This window comes from Orbicella faveolata, unplaced genomic scaffold, assembly GCF_042242905.1.
Source record: "Orbicella faveolata isolate gen_17 unplaced genomic scaffold, um_ofav_v1 contig_34, whole genome shotgun sequence".
Classification (NCBI taxonomy): Eukaryota; Metazoa; Cnidaria; class Anthozoa; order Scleractinia; family Merulinidae; genus Orbicella; species Orbicella faveolata.
This window is the reverse complement of record NW_028301563.1, coordinates 8,179,752-8,200,835: the sequence shown is the minus strand read 5'-3', so window position 1 is coordinate 8,200,835 and position 21,084 is coordinate 8,179,752. Positions and strand designations below refer to the sequence as shown.

Sequence of the window (21,084 nt, the reverse complement as noted above, 5' to 3'; positions counted from 1 at the left end):
GGGTTCTCATAACAGACTTAGCGAACACATGTTTTGTCGATGTGTAAATAAATCATAACTTTATTTCTCAGTGCCGATGTATTTAGCTTAACAGAGCTAGTTGAGGACGCTCTAAATTACAGTTTATTGTAACAGAAAAAATGGCAAAAAGTATTGAGTATAAGCCTATCTTATCTAAAATTATATACATAAAAATTTACTGAATTAAAATCTACTTCCAAAATATCTATTTAGTCTATGTAACTGAAGAACAAAAATACAAATGTCTCGCACTCAATTTAAAGTCAAGTGCAAGAGCGTCAATACTCATTTATTATAGTAAGTTTAGTGAAATTAAAAGCTTTCATTTTCTAACAGATTAGAATTGGTGCATAATATATAATATCTGCAGTACTCAGATAACCAGTGTTTGTAAAACGCGGTCAACTTTGTATATGAACTTGTCACTTGAGATACAGAAAAATGTCCGTTGTCGCTATTGAGCGGTCTCTTTATCTTATGTCCTTATCTCCTTGTCATTATTATTGAGAGCAGCGGAAAAAAACAAGAAATTAAAAACTTAGTTGAGTTTTGACTGAGCTTCAGAGTTCGCGTGTTTTTTAAAGGCGCAATAATTCAACGACTCTTTCACTTGACGTGGTTAACAATGTTTGAAACAAAGACACCAGTGAAAGAAAAAGCAAAAATAATTAAATGTCACAAGCAAACACAGACAACAAAGCAGCAAGGTGGAAAAGGAAATAAAAACAAAACAAACAAAGGAAAGAAGCAAACATTAAAACAAGATAAGAAGCATGCAAACTAGGAAACAGACATCAAAACAAGCAAAGGAACAAACAAGCAAAGTAACAAACATAAACAAACAAACAAACAAACAAACACGAAAACTAGGAAAAACGAAAAAAAGATATTACCAACAACCAAGCCAACTCGAAACTAAATTCTGAAGTCAATAAACAATCAAAGAAGCAACTAGCAACTGTCTGTCCTTATTATTGATAATTTTTTGTTTTTGTTTTTCATGGTGACTCCAGCTTGTGCCCTTGCCTTTATGGTGTACGAAAACGTAATTCACGCTCTAATGCCGTCCAGTTAGCATCGAGGGAATAAATAGTGAAATAGAAAATGCTAGAGCAGTCTGAACGATGTTCTTTATACCTCAAATGTTCTAACTGGACCCTTGGTTTGAGGAAAAGGATTTAGTTGGGTTAGTTAGTGGCCATTGTTCAGGAAAAATCTAGAAATGGGTGCATACTGTTTTTTTACCGCAGTTTTAATATTAAAGAACAGCTACAAATGATAAGCAAAGAGGTGAAAAACTGTCAAGAGACATTGTAATGGAGCTGGAATTTCGTCCGGTTTGATGCAACAACAAGCCTTATTGCTCGAAGCATGTTCTTATTGGTCGTTCGTTGGTTACATGGTTGATTAACAACTTGAGTCTGGTATGGTCGACTCATGCTGAATATTATCAATTTTGACATTGAACGATCTTTGGAATGCCTCTAAATTAGTATTGTTAGTAAAGTGTTGTACATGATATACTTCATTCCGCGCGACATCGCTCGAGTGAGTGTAGAGTCACATGTACTATAGTACTACAGTTGTATAGCAAGGATACAATTGGAAATAAAAAGGAAAATCCATTAAAAAAAATTCCTGCGCAGCTTGCACTCTCCCCTTCTAAAACGGAAGAATGATGGAGAACAAACAAAAAATCCAGCTGTAAAGAAGATATTTTGACCGAAAACTGTTAACCCTGTGCCCCTCATCTCCCATGATTCCTACAACATGAAACAATCTGTGTAGAAATACTTGTACGCCGTGAGCGACGGTCGAACTGAGTCTTCAAAGGTCCAGCATTGAGGCATCATCCCACAATATAACATTGCCTTTAATAAACCTTTTCCGCTTGGGCGGTTTGTTTTCCCATAACAGACCATGTAATATTCTCTAGAGAATTGTTCTTTCATCCATGTGAAAAATTATTTATTCACATACACGGGACAATTTAAAAATTTGAAAGGAAGAATTCTCAAGACTATCATCACATGGTCTGAAATGGGGCAACAAACCGCCTAGTCGAAAAAGGTCTAATGCTAAGCAAATTCCTTCGCTAGTTCCATTTCCTTGTTTTTCTTGTACCCGGGCCTGTTAGTAATCATAAAGAAAGTAAACGTAACAGCTGTCACTCAAGGTCTAGGTTTTACAGTAACGTCATTTGAAACTGGATTAGTCAGTGCTGCAGTAACGGGCGGGACAATGCCGTGGGTGAACCAACTTGTAGATGTAGTAGGAGCCGCAGTTCTTTACTTGAATGGGGAATGATTCTTTGCAACAGGCAAACTTATTAATACAGACGTTTCTCGTGACTTTACCCTCAGCCACCGTAGGATGACCACCACTCAACCAGATAGGAAAGGAGACATCACAACGGAACATCGGTGGACATGTGGTCACCATTTTTGTGCCTGCAGCTCCTTGGAAGCGGTACCAGCCATCGAGTGTCTCGTCACATTTGCCGTTAGCTTGTTCTTCGTAGTCATATCGTCTTTTTGCATCTGCCAGATTTTGGTAATGTTGCCAGTGACATACATCAACTAAAGGAGATACACAAGTGTGTAAATAAATATGTGATAAACACAGAAGACATTTGAACAAGTACGAAAAAGTAATTCAATGGAATACGTAATTAAGAATTGATTCATGCTTTAGCGTGCATCATAGAGTTGCTCGATGCGCAGTCGAGAGAAACTCTAGCGTCTTTAATGCTCTCCGATTTTTCGTTTGGCGTATGAAATACATAAAAGAACTAAATTTCCATTGGTGTAAATCGCGTGAAATAGGAAGAGGTGTACTAATAAAACATCTTCGTATCCTCGGTGTTGGACTGGAACCGCAACCATTAAAAAATTGTGCTTGAAAATAATCATAACTGTAATATCTACAGAATGAGTATCAGCACCCCCATTCCCCCTTACAATGTTGGAAAATGGTATAATGCAAACTTGTATTGGACTAAAGTGTTATGTCAACATTACACAGGGGTAGGGAGGAGCAAAATGCGAAAAGAATGACGATTTCTCACGCTTGTGATCGTGGTTGTAGCTTGGAATGGAGGCTCGTGTGGGGGAATATCATCAAAAGGAGATTTGCATTTGAAAATACTCCCCGCCTTAGCCGCAGTCGCAAGCTACAATCATGGACAAAAGTTTTGGGACAAATTTGCACTTTTGGCGCTTTTGCTCACACGCCAGAGGCGAATACAACTTCACCTGCCTAACCTCGCCCCCCACCTCCCATACAATGTTGAAAACTAGTACCTGCAATTTCACCCGATTTTCAACATCGTGTTGAGTGGGGAGGGGGAATAGCAACGCGCTTTTAAAGGATATAGCAACGTTTTATTTTTTTATTTTTTGTGTCAAACTTCAGTTCTAAAACACAGATAATTCGTTATATTACATAAGTGTCCCATGGACTTTTGTCAACGATTGTAGTTCCAGTCCAACACCGAGAATACGAAAATGAGGTGTGTCTTACACATAATGGGGGATGGAGCGGATAGCAACTCCTTACGGACAGGTTGTAACTAATTTTAAGCAACGTAAGGATACTCATGTTATGAACCAAATTATATTGCACCTTCACAGGTTGCACCGTTCTTTACGAATCCATCTTCACACTTGCAATAGTACGATCCATTCGTATTACTGCACACAGAGTTAGCAACGGCAGCACATGGGTTGTCCTGTGCATCACACTCGTTGATATCTGGGAGATAGAATGTGATATAATTGTTATATTTAAGCCAACGGTCAAATATGTGATTTTTTCCGTCGGTTTTCTAACCTAACGGTTTTTGAAACTGACTCTGTGTGTTAAGCATTGTGAGTCATGCTCTGCTATTTTTTCCTCACTCGTACCCCGACCGTAGTGCAAGGGAGGAGTAGGTGGACAGAAGCACCCTCTGGGTTTTCGTTGTAGTAAGACATGGAAAGTCATTTTTAGCATAATAATATCTCTTGGCTTGCTTAAAAGTTCCTACAAGATAAGATGTTTTTTTGTTTCTCTTGTTACGACTCAAGATATCTTTTATACCTACCGTCTTCGCAGTTTTCGCCCTCAAAACCAGGACTGCACACACATCGATATTTCTTACTTGTAAAACCGGACAGACAAGTTGCGTTGTTTTGGCACTTCTCCTGGGGCTTTCCACAATGATTCTAAATCAAAGTAACAAAAATTAGTTAGCTTATTTCGCGACTGCAGGAAAACAAATTTCACAAGTACATTTAATTTCACAGCTTTCCCATTGTTTTAATCTCCCAGTTCCTTATCCGAGGATCCCGTTTCCCCAGAAGTAGCCTACAAATGGAAATTTTATGACTGTACTAAAGAGGTTTTTGTGAATTTACAAGCTAAAGATGACGGTGAATCGGAGGAAGAATGCTAATTAGTTGAAAGCAAGACCACATAAAGACTGGATATTTTCAGGGAAAAATAATCAACCGATTACCAACGAACCCGTGACTAAACATCATTTAAAATTAGCCAAGGATTATTTCTTACATAATCTGGTGTTAAAGTTCCCATATTTTTTCGCGCTCTCAGTTTTTTCGCGAGTATTCATTTTCGTGATTTTTTCCGAATTTTAAGACTCGCAAAAAACGCTCGCGAAATTAACTACGGTAATCAATTTACGAAGTCAAGTAATTGCCTCATCAAGTGTTATTTGATCTTTCTCGACGTACTTTTGCGATTTTTAATGTTCTTTTCTCAACATCATATCCTGAAGTCGCGAAATAAAACCTCGCGAAATTAAGAACGCGCAAGGTTAAGTACTAATGAGGTATCTTCAAATGACACGATACAGCTCTTCTTTACTTTTTAAACTGAAATTCTGTTACCCGACAAAATGCGGAAGAAAAAGGAGGTATTATTAAACACAACCCGAGTGTGATCTAAGCCATTTCATTTGTGATAAAATACTGGGATATTTTGGACGTATCGCCTAATTCTAACGAAAATTTTCATGAAACCTATAACGAGAACGACTCTTTAGCCTCTTGTTGCAGTACAGTATCTTATATCGATCGCAATATTCTAAAATTGATTGGCAGTTAGCTCCACAAACTTCAAGCTTCCGGTGTTTGTTTTTCCTGCATGACTAGAAAGATACTACTCGTGTTTGAAACAAAAGAAGTCGCCTAATAAATTTCTGTTTATCAACAGACTGCAATAATCAGTGAAAAAAGGGTTAAAATCAGTTGGCCAAACGTTAACTGTGTCATAAGCTGTGGGATAATTCGTTATAAATGTATACGCTGGTTGGATATGTATAGGTCGGCATTATCCTGCAATTGTCTTCTCTCTTACATTGTTTTCTATTCAACTATAGACTTTTGCCAACCCCAACCACTTCCTCCCTACAAGGATGAATTGTGTTCTCTTCCGAGTCCTGCTCGCTTCTTATCTCTGGCTTAAGGCCTGCTTGTTCTCATTACTTGTTCAAGCCTCAAACGTTTGTGAGTGAGGACTCCCGGTGGTAATATACAATCTAACAAAGCAATCGAGGGCGCAAGGTTAAAAATGTCATGGTTACTTACTTCGGCGCCACGATAGTAGTAAAGCTGGTTGTACCTCAGATGCCCGTCATGCTCCAAGTGAGTGGAGTTATTCAGCTCACATTCATGTGTTCCGTTAGGATCTTTGTTCTTAATATTAAGACTGACACAGTTTGCATCCAGGTAGCAACGGTATTCACACTCGTCCAAGTCCTTAACAATCATGGTTTTTATCCAGTGGTTCACTAAACGTTTCTCACCATAGAAATAGTAGGCTGGAAAGTACAGCTCACGTCCTCCATCTGAAAAAAAAAAAACATGTTTATCTAGAGCTTATAATAAATAAAAGAAAATTTGAAGCAGGCTTTTGTAATTAAAGTCTGAAACAAAAATAAATAGTCAAACATTTTCAAAAGAACAGAGTAATTTAGGAGTGAGTGATGAGGGCTTATGTACATAGTATCTCCTATCAACATGCAGTATATCTTTATTTCGCTTTACTCTCCACGCACAAGATTGATTTTTTGCCAGACCTTTGTAGAAACAAATCGGTGAAACTATAATTTCTAACCGGTTCGTTATTGTTGTGATACCAAATATATATGAAATAACTTCTTTAAAGGGGAGCTAAGAGTTTAGTCGCAATTTTCTTTCCCGCTTGCTAAGTCTTGTGAGGATCCATGATAACTGCATGATTTATTTCAGAGTTCACCTTTCAGTGTCAACGCTTTTTTATGAAGAATTTACGAGGAAATGCGATAGTAAATCGAGAAATTTCAGTTTTTAGTGGACCAGATTAATTTTAGGTACTTTTCAGTCCCTTTTACATTTTCTTAAAGCTAAAGGTATATCAACTAGGTGCCTTGAATAACACTGATAACATCTTATTTATGGGAACTAGATAAAATAAATTTCACAGTTCAAAGAAATAATGCAAACGCAGGTAAAATTATATCATTAGTTTCATTTCACCAGTAATTTCAAGTGTTTTTTCCATATGTAATGTGTTAGAAATAATTAATTTTTCAGAAGAACTTTAAAACAGTTAAACAGAAGTTTGCAACACGATCTAGACAATCTCAGTACAAAGTGTTTGTTTACATGTTACTCGTACCTCAGGTGAATTATTTCTTAAACATTCCACCCTGATGCTTAAATCACTTACTTGGTGTTTAAATGAAATAGCAAACTACAAATATTTAGAAGACTGGACACCTCGAAGTCGTACTGAATTTAGTAATAATTAGAGAACAACGTAGTGCAAGTGACGGCTTGTTTTTTAATCTTCTCATTGCCGATATCAAGCGTAAATTCTCCTATCTAAGCATCACACATTTCTCAGTTACTGTCTTTGTGAGAATTTGGAGGTATTTCAACATAATAGCCATGCTTTTTTTTTGTTTGTTTGGTTTGTTTTGTTTTTTTTGCCAACTGTCTATTTAGACAGCCTGTTAATATTCTGACAATAGAGAGTGGTGATCAAGCTTTTCAAGTTTAGTTTTAAAAAAATTAGTAGTTGTGGAACCCGAAATTTCGCTCAACGGCAGAAGAAGGAACCGTCCCCTCCAAATATTAGCTTTTGTTGACTGATAGGTCAGATCAAGTATTCGAGAAAATTTCCTTGTTGCAAGAGAGAAATTAGATTGCCTTAAATTTGGAAATGGCTAATTAATACGAGACATGACGTCTATGTCGGATTTACATCATCATCGATTTTAATCTTTGGCAAATTTTCACAAAATAATTCGCATTTAATTCGATAACACTTTTACTATTGGGTCTAGACCCCGGCAAACTTTTCTTTAGAATTTGCCCTTAAACAACCTCTCCTAACAGTATTTTTATTTTGAATTAGCGGTGGGTAATGATGAGGATCACGGACATTTTAGTCATTACACTGCAAATAAAAAATAAGATAAAATTCTCTGTTCCTATCTATTTTTTTTTTTTTTTTTTTTTTTAATTTTTATGCATTTTTCTGATACTTTGACGAGCGTTTCTGTAACTTGGTCCTGAACCACAGAAACAATTTGGAACATTATCAGTATCTGGGCCAAGTGTTTTTTATTAAAACTTTCGTAAAATCACCAAAAAATGCCTTACGTAATATATCTAGTTTTAAGTTTCCTCGGGCGCTTATCACTCCCTAAATTAAGCACTTTAAGACTCTTCCAGTTGCGCACTTTAACACTCCTTAACTTACGCACTTTCAGACTCCTTCAATTGCGCAATTTAACACCCCTTAAATTTGGCACTTTAATACTCCTTAAATAGCACACTTCAAGACTTCTAAAATTGCGCACTTCAAGACTCCTAAAATTGCGAACTTTAAGACTCCTGAAATTGCGCATGTTAAAACTCCTTGAATAGCGCATTTTAAGACTCCTTCAATTGCACGCTATAAGCCTCCTTAAATTGTGCACTTTAAGACTCCTGAAATTGCGCACTTTAAGACTCCTGAAATTGTGCACTTTAAGACTCCTTGAATTGCGCACTAAAGACTGTTTAAATAGCACACGTTAAGACTGTTTAAATAGCGCACTTTAAGACTCCTTAAATTGCGCACTTAAAGACTCCTTAAATCACGCACATTAAGACTCCTGAAATTGCGCAATTTAAGACTTCTTAATTTGCGCGATTAAACACTCCTTAAATTACGCACTTGAAGACTCCTAACATTGCGCGCTATAACACAACTTAAATAGCGCACTTTAAGACTTCTTAAATTACGCACTTTAACACTCCTTGAATAGCGCACTTTAAGACTCCTTAAATTGTGCACTTTAAGGCTCCCTAAATTACGCGCATTAAGACTCTTGAAATTGCGCAATTTAAGACTCCTCAATATGTGCAATTAAACACTCCTTGAATTACGCACTTAAAGACTCTTAAAATTGTTCACTTTAACACTCCTTAAATCGTGCATTTTAAGACTCCTTAAATTGTGCACAATAAGGCTACTTAAATCGCGCTTAATGACACTCCTTAATTCGCGCGCTTTAACACTCCTTGAATTGCGCTCTTTAACACTCCTTAAATTTCCTCTTGTTATAATATATATTCAAGCAGCTGATTATTACCCACTGCACGATCATGAATTCACGTTAATTTATGCAATGTTTTAAATTCCTTTTCATCGGGAAAAAATGCAAGAAAAAGAAGAAAAATCAAAATGTGAATTCTCTTTACTCGTGCCATCACAATGTCAACAGCGCTTTCTCGAGTTCTGTGTTTGTATCTTGTTATACAAGGAAGGCTTTTACATGAACGAACCCCAATCCGAACAAATAAATAACAGATCAGAGTTCTCTTGTCTGCTCAAAAATTTGCCTGGGTTGTGGGTGGTTTTTGAGAAACAGCAGCAACTTCCTCTGAGATCTTTGTGAGTTTTGATCAACAGGCCAAAATAATGCAGAGTTGATTATTCTACTGGCGTTAAGAAACTGACTGTTTTAATGAAAAGCATCAGCCATATATAAATGTATCACAAAGTAAAATCGGGTATAAAACACAAAATAAGAAAATTGAAGTAATTTTAATTCGGTAAATATGGCTGATGCACGTATCTCATACATGATATTGTATTCAGATGATGCACGTATCTCATATAGGATTTTTTTTTTAGACTTAAAAAGATCTCGTGACTGTCCAAGGATTTACAGTAAGCACCTCCAGTTAACTGTTAGACACTTTTTCCAATGACGAGGAAATACTCAGCCATAACTTTTAATCAAGTAAACATGCTTTCTTGAAACTTGTTATGAACAGTTCTACACTCGTTGCGTGATCTATGAACATGAACACGAACAGCCCGTGAGTTACGAAGAATGCGTGACTTTGAACAATGCGTGATTATCGAAATATGCGTGATTATTTTTTTTTATGTTTCTCTGTGGTCTTAAATAGTTTAACGATTGCGGTTTCCTGTATATGACAGCTCATGAATAGTTCGTTTTCCTTTATTTGACAGATCATGAATAGTTGGTTTTGGGAGTAGAATTTCAGGTTTCGAGTTCAGTTGCGATCAGCGTCAGTATTGCGAACATTCAATTGTATTCAAGCTTCATCGTATTAGTTCTTCCAAGCCACAGAGATCGACTCTTCAGAATCTATATATACTAATCAACTACAATAAAGATTTAAGAAATCTCTGGTGGTTTGATACGTTTCTCGCCTTCTGCACCAAAACTGTTGTCCTTTGCCTTTTTAGGTATAAGAGGTAAAGCTAGTTTAAGATTTGTCTCGCTTCCTCATTTTACATGCTGACAGTGCGACACTTTTCTGAATGAGCTGGTTATGAAGACAAACGCAAGTAGCAGTCTATCACATCGCCTCTAAATCTACGTCTAATCAAATATCGATTCAACCAGAGGACTAGAGACTAACCCTTGATCACGAAGAAAAGTAGATAGGTTTGCTTACATGTCACTTAATTTTCAAAAATTGGAAAGACTATTGTGACAATATCAGTTTATGCTACGCTTCTTTACTCTCGTCATATGTCCGCGCTTGAAAAGATTAATACAGCACAGAGAGATACGGGACTGACTCGGCGTAAGACAGAATGGAAACAATGTGATGCCTATTCGAACAAATTAGTTTAGGTATAATTTCCGACTAAAGATTCGTTGCCCAAATTATCAAGAATCCTTTAACAGCCATCTTTAACCAAACTGGGGAACGCTGACTTAGAAATTAAGATAGTATCTATGAAATACAAAGCAGGTAAAGAGGAAATTTTTTTAAACTCACCCTGCGCCCGAGTTGAACAAGGGATTACTGAAATCCATGACATGAGAACGAAAACCAGAGAGAAACTCATTCTTAACCTGCGGCGGATGTCTCCACTTAATAAGTCTCAGATACAAGTCAATAGAGCATTGAATAATCACCAGTGATGTCTTGTCGAATTAAGCTCCAACAAAAGCTAACAACGACCAATGAAAGATGGCATGATATGGCTTAAAGTTAAAACAGTGCTCAGATAACAGGCGTAAACCAATCATGTTACTTATTCGCTTGACTGCACTCCACAAAGTACATATAAACTTTCTGGTCTAATTGTACACTTTTAGTGAGTAAATTCACTGTTCTCAAGCGTCAATAAAATAGATTTTCTACAGTTGAGCCTTAGATCAATGACGAAAATAAATTCTCAAATTTCGGTTTTCCTTCTAAGAAATAATATTCTTTCTTACACTAAACGCAGCGATGATTCAGTTTCAGATTTCTGCTATTTAGTCTTGCATCAAGACATTTTATTGTTATACTTTCATTTGTTTGAATTTTTTTTTTTTTGAATATCATATATAGCTTGTTAAGACGGTCTCCTTCGTTAATGATATCCCTTTTTCATCCCGCGTATTTGCCTTTAAATTTGTACATTCTACAATGAGAAATTTTAGATGTTGAATATCAAGACATGCGAAAGACTATTGGGAGAGAAAGCTGCTCAAGAATTGATAAGGTACACGACGAAAGAGTTCCTAATCAGAGCTTACACTTCCTACCAATGCCTTCAAACTTTAAATTTATGCAATTTTGCCCCTTGATATCAAGTTTCTGTTGATAATTTCAAGACATCACTTGTTCCATTAAAATAATTGAAAATTATCCCTTGTCTCATGCAGAAGATTATAATTCCTTCTTCCCAAAAATCTTTGGAGTCTCCAAAAAACAAAGAACGAGAAAGATAAAGATTTTGAAGTACAAGTACTTTTAGCTTTACGTGTGTTAACGGAAAAGTGTTCATCGTTAGACCAGTTGTTTGTTTGCACAGTTTTACGCCGTCATCTTTCGAGGAGTTTACATTTCTATTGAAGGACGATTCGCCAAAAGGCTGTTAGAAATACATTATAAAACACGCAACCAAGCTTACTAAAGTGCAGTCCTTAGAAGGGCGAGTTTCTAGAGGAAATAAACAATCGAGCTAATTAAGGTATTTGAAGTTAACGTGACCTAAATTAATGCAAATTGATGTAATTGCTCAAGAGATGTGTTTAGTTTGCCCACCACTATGTGCGTTAATCAAGCTGACTGTTCTACCAAAGCTAAGAGACGTTTCATTTTCGCATTATGAAAAGTGCGAACCTTGTCTGCTAAATAAAAGTTTGTTGAAATTAAATCTGCAATATAATTGAAATATCACGGAATATATTTATAACCCTATGACAAATTCGTTAGAATATTGACATAAACTAAAATATATAATCCCGAAATTATCGAAATAAGGGTTACTTGGAATTTAATGTTTACATATACAAGGAAAATAAAGCAGCACTTCCAGTAGAGAAAGTTTCCCTTTCGTGAATTTTCAAGCGTTCAATGCAAGGAAGAAGATCTCCAGTGAATCGATGACATGTAGCTTGCTAATCCCGAAATCATGAAAAGCGTTAAGTCAACAATTTATGTTTATTATTTATAAGGAAAATAAAGAAGCTGTTCCAGTAGAGAACCTTTTTTTCTTCCTTCTTTCTTGAAAGCTGAAGAATTTGTAAAGTTAGATTAGACGTGTGGAAAACTGAGAGTTCGGCTCATCATTTATCCTTAGATTGTCGATCAGCTTTGTTGTCTGCACGAAGAGCTGTGACTTGTATGTAACTTTTCATCGAGCTTTAGCGCTTCAAGTCTCAATAACGATCAGCACAAATTTTTCTGCATGATTGAAATACTTATTAAATAAGCATTCTCGTTAAGATGTTTTAACTAAAGAAGATGATTACGGTAAAAGTGACATATATCTGCCTGATATAAAGCACTAATCTTTCTTCCAACTGCTATATGTGAAAATGTATGAAAACTACTGAGGAGAATAGCATGGTTGAGTGAAAATAAGTTTAAAAAAAATGCGCGTTGGGCAAATTTGAAAGAAAGTTATGAAGTTTTAACTTCACCACGCTTCACAAAGCTGGGTTTACGTCGATGGGTTTTCAACACCCTAGTGCTAGAAATAAAATGCAAACAGTGGCAACAAACATAACACTTGAACTACGCATGGTTTGGAACAACAATCTAAAATTTTCTTGACGTTTCGCATGCTACAGCGCGCATCTTCAGAAGTGGCGGTTACAAAAAAACGAAAGATTAAAACTTAAAAATACAAAACAAGGTACTGCTAACTAATTAAACAAGAACGAAAACAAAAGGTGATAGCTAATAAAGTGACAGCTTTTCACTGCTACCATTGTCATTAAGTGTTGGTTTTAAGTCTCGTATAAACAATGTTTCTTTTATTTTACAATGTAAATCACATCGTCCACTAGCTAAGACCTCGAAATGGTCCCATTTGATATTATGGCCGGTGGAGATTGCGTGATCAGCAACAGCGGAAGCTGATAAGAAAAGAGGTTTCTATTAGCTTGTCAAGTTTTGTTTAAAAAATAGTATGTTTGGAGCTCGCGTTTTTCCCGGGTTATAGAAAAAGAAGGAGCCGTTCCCTCGAATTAATAGCTTCTGTTTGGTCGACTAATAGGGCTTATTATTTTTTAAGAAGTTTCGTGCAACAAGACCGGAAATAGTTTGCCAAGGAAATTGCTAATTATACGAGACACGACATCTACGTTAAATCTGCATCATGAACGTATTTTGTAGGTACAGTTGTATGTATGTCAAATTTAAACGAGAGTGGGTCTTCATCTTTGGCAGGTTTGGCATTTAATTCGATGATATTTTCACCCTTGCGTGAAGACCTCTTGCGTCAACCTCCGCTGAGAGAGTTACTACTTCAAACTTAGCGGCAGGTAAACATCACGATCACAGTCATTTTCGTTATTTCACTGTAAATGAAAATATAATAAAATTTGATGTTCCTATTTAGTTTCTTTTATATAGTTTTTTCTGATACTTTCACGCGAGCTTTTTTTCGAGTTATTTGTTTTTGTCGGATTATGGAAGTAAACCTTCTTCAAGTACGAGCAGAAAAACCGAACAAGTAAATAATAGAACAGATTTCTGTTGCTTGCGCAAATTGGCCTGCATTGCGGGTGGTTTTAAACAAACGGTAGCAAATTAACTTCCCCTAACATGCAATTTCAATTACAAGCTAAGAAAAGGTAGGGAAGATTATGCTTCTCTTGCTAAGAAACCGACTTTTTTAACTCAAAGCACGGATTATATACATACTTATACCAAGTAAAATTATATTCACATCACAAGATAAGAAAATTAAAGTATTTGATAATTTGATAACTGAATTAATCCAATTTCGACATTGTTTACCAGACTTAAAAGGATCGAGTGATTGTCCAAGGATTTACGGTATGCACTTTAAGTTAACTGTTAGACACTTTTTCCAATGAAGAGGAAAATACTCAGCATCAACCTTTTTATCAAGTAAACGCAGCTTTTTTTTTTTCTACTGCTGCACTTTCGTTTCATATTTTAGAGGTAAAGCTGCTGATTTAAGATTCGGTTCACTTATTCGTTTTAGATTCTGACAACGCATCATTTTTTAGAATGAATTGGTTATGAGCACTAATGCGTTTAGCATTTTATCACATCACTTCCAAATCTACGGTTAATCGGAGATCATCAGCGACCGTCTTGGCCCCCAATTAAAACGAAAGACTTAAACCTAACCATTGATCTCGAAGAGAAGTAGATGGCCTGCTAAGATATCAATTAAGTTCTAAAATTGGACAGAATATCGTGACATTAATAGTCTATGCTACGCTTGATTTTCTTTATTCTCGTCACATGTCCGCAATCCTTCAACAGCCATCTTTTAGCTAAACTGAAGAAAACTTAATTAAGATACTATCTATATAAATTACAAAGCAGGTAAAGAGTATATTTTCAAACTCACCCTGCGCCTGAGTTGGACAAAGGATTTGTTTACCAAGGATGGCTGAGTATGTCTAAAGGATAGCTATTCTTGTGTATATGTAAGCTTTTTCTTTATTCGAAATAAAAAAAACATAGGCAAGCTAATTCACAGTCTGCAAGCGATATTAAAAGGGATTTTCTGCAGTTAAACCTTAGATCATAGAAGAAAACAAACTTCAAAAACTCCGGTTTTACTTATCGCAAATAACTACGCGCAAGATCACTCAGCTTCAGATTCTCGCTATTTCTTCTCGTCTCATCAAGCTTCTTGATTGGTATACTCTCATTAGTACCATATCCTCACTGCATACTCATTACCTCATCGCATAAGATTAAGTTATGGGAAGAGTCCGCGACTGATGAGGCAGTAGGCATGCAACGAAGATACGAGCAGATAGGAGCTTAGTCAACCGCCACCAGGGGCGGAGGTGGGCGGGTCGCAAAAGACGACTGTCTTTGTGGAGTCCAGGACGAAAAGACCACGCTTCAAGCGAAGAGACCAAATATAAAATCCAAATGGCGCAAAGCATTACCGACGCCACCAGCACGGGCGAAAACGGGGAAATTTTATGGAATAACAGCATGTTTTGTAATGAGCTAATTAATTATGCAGTGCATGAGAACAGTTTGAATGTTATTTTCGTGAACTGGATGTCTTATCAAGTTGGTATCGTTAATGATTTCCCTTTTTCATCCGGCGTGTTGTACCTGAATATATTTCAATTTAAATGATAAATTCTCGATGTTGAATACCCAAAGGAGATATAGAATGTTGGGAGTTAAAGGTGCTCAAAATCAATAAGGGTTACGACGCAAGATCTTCTAGTCAGAGCCGAGTACACTTTTTCATAATGTCACAAAACTTTTGCAATTTTGCTCCTTGACATCAGGTGTCTGTTGATAATTCCCAGACAGTATTTGTTCCCTTAAAATAATCCAAAATTGTCCCTTTTTCCATTTAACATGATGACCTTGCCCTTTTGTTCCCGAAAATATCTTTAAGTCTCCAAGAGGCGAAGAAAGCGGAAGATACAGATTGTCAAGTAGACGTAGTTTAGCTAAACCACACGTTGTCAATATAGAAGAAATTGTGATCATTATGCCACCAGTGTTTCTATTCACAGTTTGACTTCGTCATTCTTAAAATAGTTCATGTTTTTATTAAAGAAGAATTCGCGACAGGGTTGTGAGAGAAACAGAGCACAGGGCTAGGGACAGATTGAGGTGGAAAGAAGATGTTGCGGCCCTATATGTCACGTGGTGAAGCGGACAGTTATTAGTTATGTAGTTTACCCGACAGGTTGATGCCGTTGCCCGGAGTGTGGCTGTCACCATGTGAAGGGTGCGAGCTGGGACGTTCAATGTATGTGTGAACCAGTACAGCCAGTCAGCCATTCACCAGTTGCCTGGCACTAAGATAGGCCACATCGCTGTAAAGGTGCTACCACTATAAACCCTTCACCAGACACCCTAATAGAACGAAGAGGATTCAGTTAATTTAGTTTTCACCTGCAATCATAGACAAAAGTATTGAGACAAATTTGCACTCTTGGCGCTTTTGCACACACGCCAGACAACAGTCGCGAGAAAGAACAACTTCACCTGCTTAGCCTCTCCCCCCACCCTATCTACAATGTGTAATTTCGCCTGACTTTAAACATCGTATTCAGTAGGGAGGAGAGAATAGCAACGGCTCTTTAAAAGAATTGCAGTGCTTTTTCAAACTTCAGTGAAAAAGACAAAAGATAAACACAGACAAGCACGTTGAATAACATTAGTATTCCAAGGGCTTTTGTCCACCATTGCAGTTCTTGATTTGTTTTATCACGGTTTTCAGTCTGATAATTTATGGATTTTTAAAAGATACATTACACTGGTTACAAAACGAGCACACGAGTCAAAGGGCGAAAAGAACTATCCCTCTCCCCCCAAGAACAAACAAACAAACAAAAACGAACAAAAGAAAAAACCTGCGAACCTTTCTCGCAATGTAAAAACCGGTGTCAGCGTAGACAACAAGAAGAGAATCTTGGCAGTGGAGTCGAAGTCAAAAATTACATTGTATAATCTCGTTAATGTAAAATTATAACTGCATCAGTGATTGACAGGGAGTAGCTCGGCGAGGTATCAGAATTTTCCTTATTTTCCTAAATTCTTGGTTCCAGACCTCGCACCAGTTGACCGCGTATTTAAATTTTATTATGGCCGCCACACAACACAAAATACGAGCGATGAAGATAAGCTTACATTTCTTTCCAAATCTTAAATTTGCTAACCCTGAGAAAAAAGACTACGGCCCATCCGATTGATACGGTGCTGTCGTTTTAATTTGTTATACGGTGAAAAAAAAAAAAAAAAAAAAAAAAAAAATCGTCACCGAGTAAACGCTCTTAGAGCGTCTAGTTACATCTAATGAGGATAAAACTGAATTACCTTGACAAAAAAAAAAAAAAAAAAAAAAAAAAAAAAGAAAGAAAGAAAGAAAACGAAAGACACCAAGACTTTTAGGTTAGAATAAGTGCTAATAAATGGCCTGTAATGGATTTCAAAAATAACCCTTAACTGTCAACTCAAAAGTTAACTTAGCATATACATGTAGGTTCGTGATACTAGAAGCTGCTAACATCCATTTCAACACAATATCTTGCGCATAGTTGGATTTTAGGGGCGAGCAAGTGAGTCATTTGCCCCTTGAGAAGCAATAGAGGTTTATGTCACGGACTTATGGATCGCCTACCGTAGAAGGTCATTTAAAAATATGACTTTACGTTCTTTGGCGCCTACCCAGGTAAAACTTGTCGTTGCATGCTGTTTCTTTTTAGTAGCGCTCGTTAACTGTACCCGCGAGATGGTACAACTCTCCCTTTTCTCCAACTTGTTTTACAGCGAGTGGTTTGACATTCGTTAAATTCTTCTTTCAGACAATTCCAGACAAAAACGTTGGGACACAAAGCAAGTTCTCACTCCCCGGGGGGTACTTCCTTACATGAGCTATATAGGTATGTGCGGCCCTAAAGGGTATGGTTGGTGAGCCGTTTTGGTCATAAGTAGGTATCGAGTTAAGCTGATTTTGGCCATTTTGGTCATAAATAGGGTATGGTTTTTGCGCTCTAGCCTTGATATGGGTATGTTTTTAAGAAGAAGCCTGCACTTTTTCATCATTATCGAAAAGAAAATTAACAAAAGCCCTTCACAAATTATGTTTACAGTAATTTAACGTTGGTCTGAATTTGGGAACAAATTAATGCGCCGGTCTGAAACAGGGTTTTAAGTTAAGGGTCAGGTCATAAATAGAGTTTCGAATTTTTGGTCAGGTCATAAATAGGGTAGTGAATATTGCAGAATTTGGTCATAAATATATAGGGTAAGCGTTTTGGGAAGCGGGCCGCACACCCCCACCCAATTTTTCTGGGAGTACTCGCCCGGAGGGCGACACTTTTAGAAGTAGAGAATTATTAGTATTACTTGTCAGAATCAGCAGAGGGACGCTTTTTCAAGCCTAGCATGTGTCTTAAGCTTGACTGGGTAATGCGAGGCGTGTCACTGTAGTTATATCATTGTCGTCTTAACGTGACATCTTCCTCCGTGTTCCATTTCAAAATTATAGATACGAAGGAGTGAAAGGATCTTACAAAGGACTGGTTCTTAATGTTCTGATACCTGAACTGGACTATCGCTATTGTCAGTTTTCTAATTTTAAGAATCAGTACACCATGGCCGAGTACAAAGGAGCAGTGGACATACGAAAAACGTTCAGGTGAGTCGAGTCGAGATCTTTTACTCAGCAAGAAACAATGAAATTAAATAGTAAATGGTTATTGTGTTCGACTTAAGCTAAGAGTGGATGTCAGTTGACTGTCTTAAGTTGTACTCTCCTTTCTCTATGTTTACCACGTCCACTAACAAATTGTCGAGCAGTGTGGCTAGGGACGTCTTCAGTAGAACAACAAGGCAGGAGACTCCTTTCTTGCCCCTCACGCCTGAAAAGATATAGGGCCCAAAGGGCTGAAAGTTCTCCCCCCCCCTCCCCCCTCGCCCCCCCCCTCCTTCTCCGTTATTGGAGCCAGAAAGGATCCATCCTTATTTCGGGGCCTAAGCGGACAAGAGAGGTCCTTCTTAACTTCGCTTTTCCATTGATTACGTGTGTTAATAGATCAGTAGTGCGTAGTTAATGAAATTTTCGGCGTTATCCGGCTTGGATTAAAAGTTCCTGAATTTCCAAATGGAGGCAAATGGTACGGAAATGTCCTGCCAAAGTCTCGGGAAATTCCGGAAATTGTTAAATTCTCGAAAAGCGAACCGGCATTCAACTAAGAAATTCGAAAAAAATTCTGCGTGCGAAGTAAAATGGAACGGAAATCCATGGGGAGAAACTCGACAAAATTTGGGCATACCAAAGTCTGGAAATTCTGAAAAATGTTGTTCTACATCGGAATTGTCGGTCTGGAAATTCAAACCGAAATTTTGGATGTAGTGGAAAGCACCCCCCATCAAAGTGCATTTATACAACCGACACTCTTAGGAAATAGAGAATTATTAGTATTACTTGTCAGTATTAGGCGATGGACGCGTTTTCAAACCCAGCAGGTGTCTTAAGCTTGACTGGGTCATGCGAGGCGTGTCACAGTTATATCATTGTCGCCTTAGCGGCCTCCTGACATCTGCCTTCGTGTTCCCTTTCAAAATTCTAGATATGAAGGGGTGAAAGGATTTTACAAGGGACTGGCTCCTAAAGTTCTGGGGTAAGATAAATTTTTGACATTTGCAATACAATCCCAAATTACAACAATTACCACTGAATCTGAGAACATGCATTCATGTTTGCGTCTCTCCGTATTGCTGTCAGATCTTAGTAATAGGGACCAGGATTGCAGTTTTGGTCATTCTTGCTAGCGTGACGGTAGCTGTGATTTGTTATTCATATCTGCGACTCGTATTCAGGAATTGCAGTGCAGCTCAAATCTTGAGCCGCAATGTTTACTGCCGGTCGTGCAGCCTTACGTAACTCAAATAAGATACTATTGTGAGGTACACAACAAAATTGAATTAAAATAGCACTCAGGTGATAAAGCTCTTGCAATCGCCTCATTCCAAAACCCTAAAACACAGCGGGAAAAATTGGGAACGAATTCCCCAACCAAGTGCAAGTACATCAACCTCTGCGGATTAGAGGTAATTAAAGCATTCACAGACCTTCAGATATAAACTGGTGCTAATAAAATTTCAAACTAAAACTGAAGCTGAGATCCACGCTTAACAACTGTCTAACCAACCTTACAACCAAAACCTCAATAAATTAGCCTTAAGCGACACACGTGCATTTCATACCGACAGAAAAATATTTACGTTCTCTTACACTGTCACGTACAGTTTAGTTCCTCCGAATGGCAAATGCACTAATTCCCCCTTCTAAGCTTTCATGTACCGATTTTGTTTGTTTGTTTGTTTGTTTGTTTGTTTTGAGAAAAGCAGCATGTTTGGTAATCTAAATACCTTGCATTGAAGTCCTCTATGTTGCTACATATTATACTCGATTTGTTCTTGGTAGTCGCAAAATTACCTCTTCACAATTTGCAAATAGGCAACTGGTCAGGCTCCTGCTAGTCGCAGTACAGCGTGCATGTTAGGCTTTTGTAGAGCACCATGGAACAGATACGCAAAAGTATCTACATTACTCGGGTGTCCCTACTAACCGGGTTCTCGTAATAGACTCAGTGAACACATGTTTTGTCGATGTGTACATAAATCATAACTTTATTTCACAGTGCCGATGTATTTAGCTTAACAGCGCTAATTGAGGACGCTCTAAATTACAATTTATTGTATTAGAAAAAAATGGCAAAAAGTATTGAGTATAAACCTATCTTATCTAAAATTATATACATAAAAATTTACTGAATTAAAATCTTCTTCCAAAATGTCTATTTAATCCATGTAACTGAAGAACAAATATGCAAATGTCTCGCACTCACTTTAAAGTTCCCTTGTCAAGTGCAAGAGCGTCAATACTCATTTATCATAGTAAGTTTAGTGAAATTAAAAGCTTTCATTTTCTAACAGATTAGAATTGATACTTAATTATGAAAATCTGCAGTGCTCAGATAACCAGTGTAAAACGCGGTCAACTTTGTATATGAACTTGTCACTTGAGATACAGAAAATGTCCGTTGTCGCTATTAAGCGGTCTCTTTATCTTATCTCGTTATCTCCTTGTCATTATTATTGACAGCAGCGGGAAAGACAAAAACAAAAACAAAAACAAAAACAAAAACTTAGTTGAGGTTTGACTGAGCTTCAGAGTTCGCGTGTTTTTGAAAGGCGCAATAATTCCACGACTCTTTCACTTGACATGGTTAACAATGTTTGAAACAAAAACACCAGTGAAAGAAAGAGCAAAAATAGTTAAATGTTACAAGCAAAAACAGACAACAAAGCAGCGTGATGGAAAACGAAATAAAAAAAACAAACAAACAAAGGAAAGAAGCAAACATTAAAACAAGATAACAAGCATGCAAACTAGGAAACAGACATCAAAACAAGCAAAGGAACAAACAAGCAAAGTAACAATAATAATAACAATAATAATAATAATAATAATAATAATAATAATAAACTTTAAGTGTCAGGGTAGGTATTTAGCTTACAGACACTACTACGTTACAATGTATTGAGATTTAAAATGTACAGTTAAGAA

General features: G+C 37.1%; 1 long non-coding RNA gene and 1 pseudogene across 1 annotated transcript; one reads left to right on the top strand and one right to left on the bottom strand.

Annotated features, from left to right (window-relative positions):
* Nucleotides 1-21,084, top strand: part of LOC149104557 (solute carrier family 25 member 32-like) — a 45,565-nt pseudogene that overhangs the window by 23,994 nt on the left and 487 nt on the right.
* Nucleotides 3,403-4,538, bottom strand: LOC149104558 (uncharacterized). Its single transcript, XR_016201311.1, has 2 exons — nt 4,106-4,538; nt 3,403-3,774 (listed from the first exon to the last, which is right to left on the bottom strand). It is a non-coding gene; the product is annotated as an uncharacterized LOC149104558 (long non-coding RNA).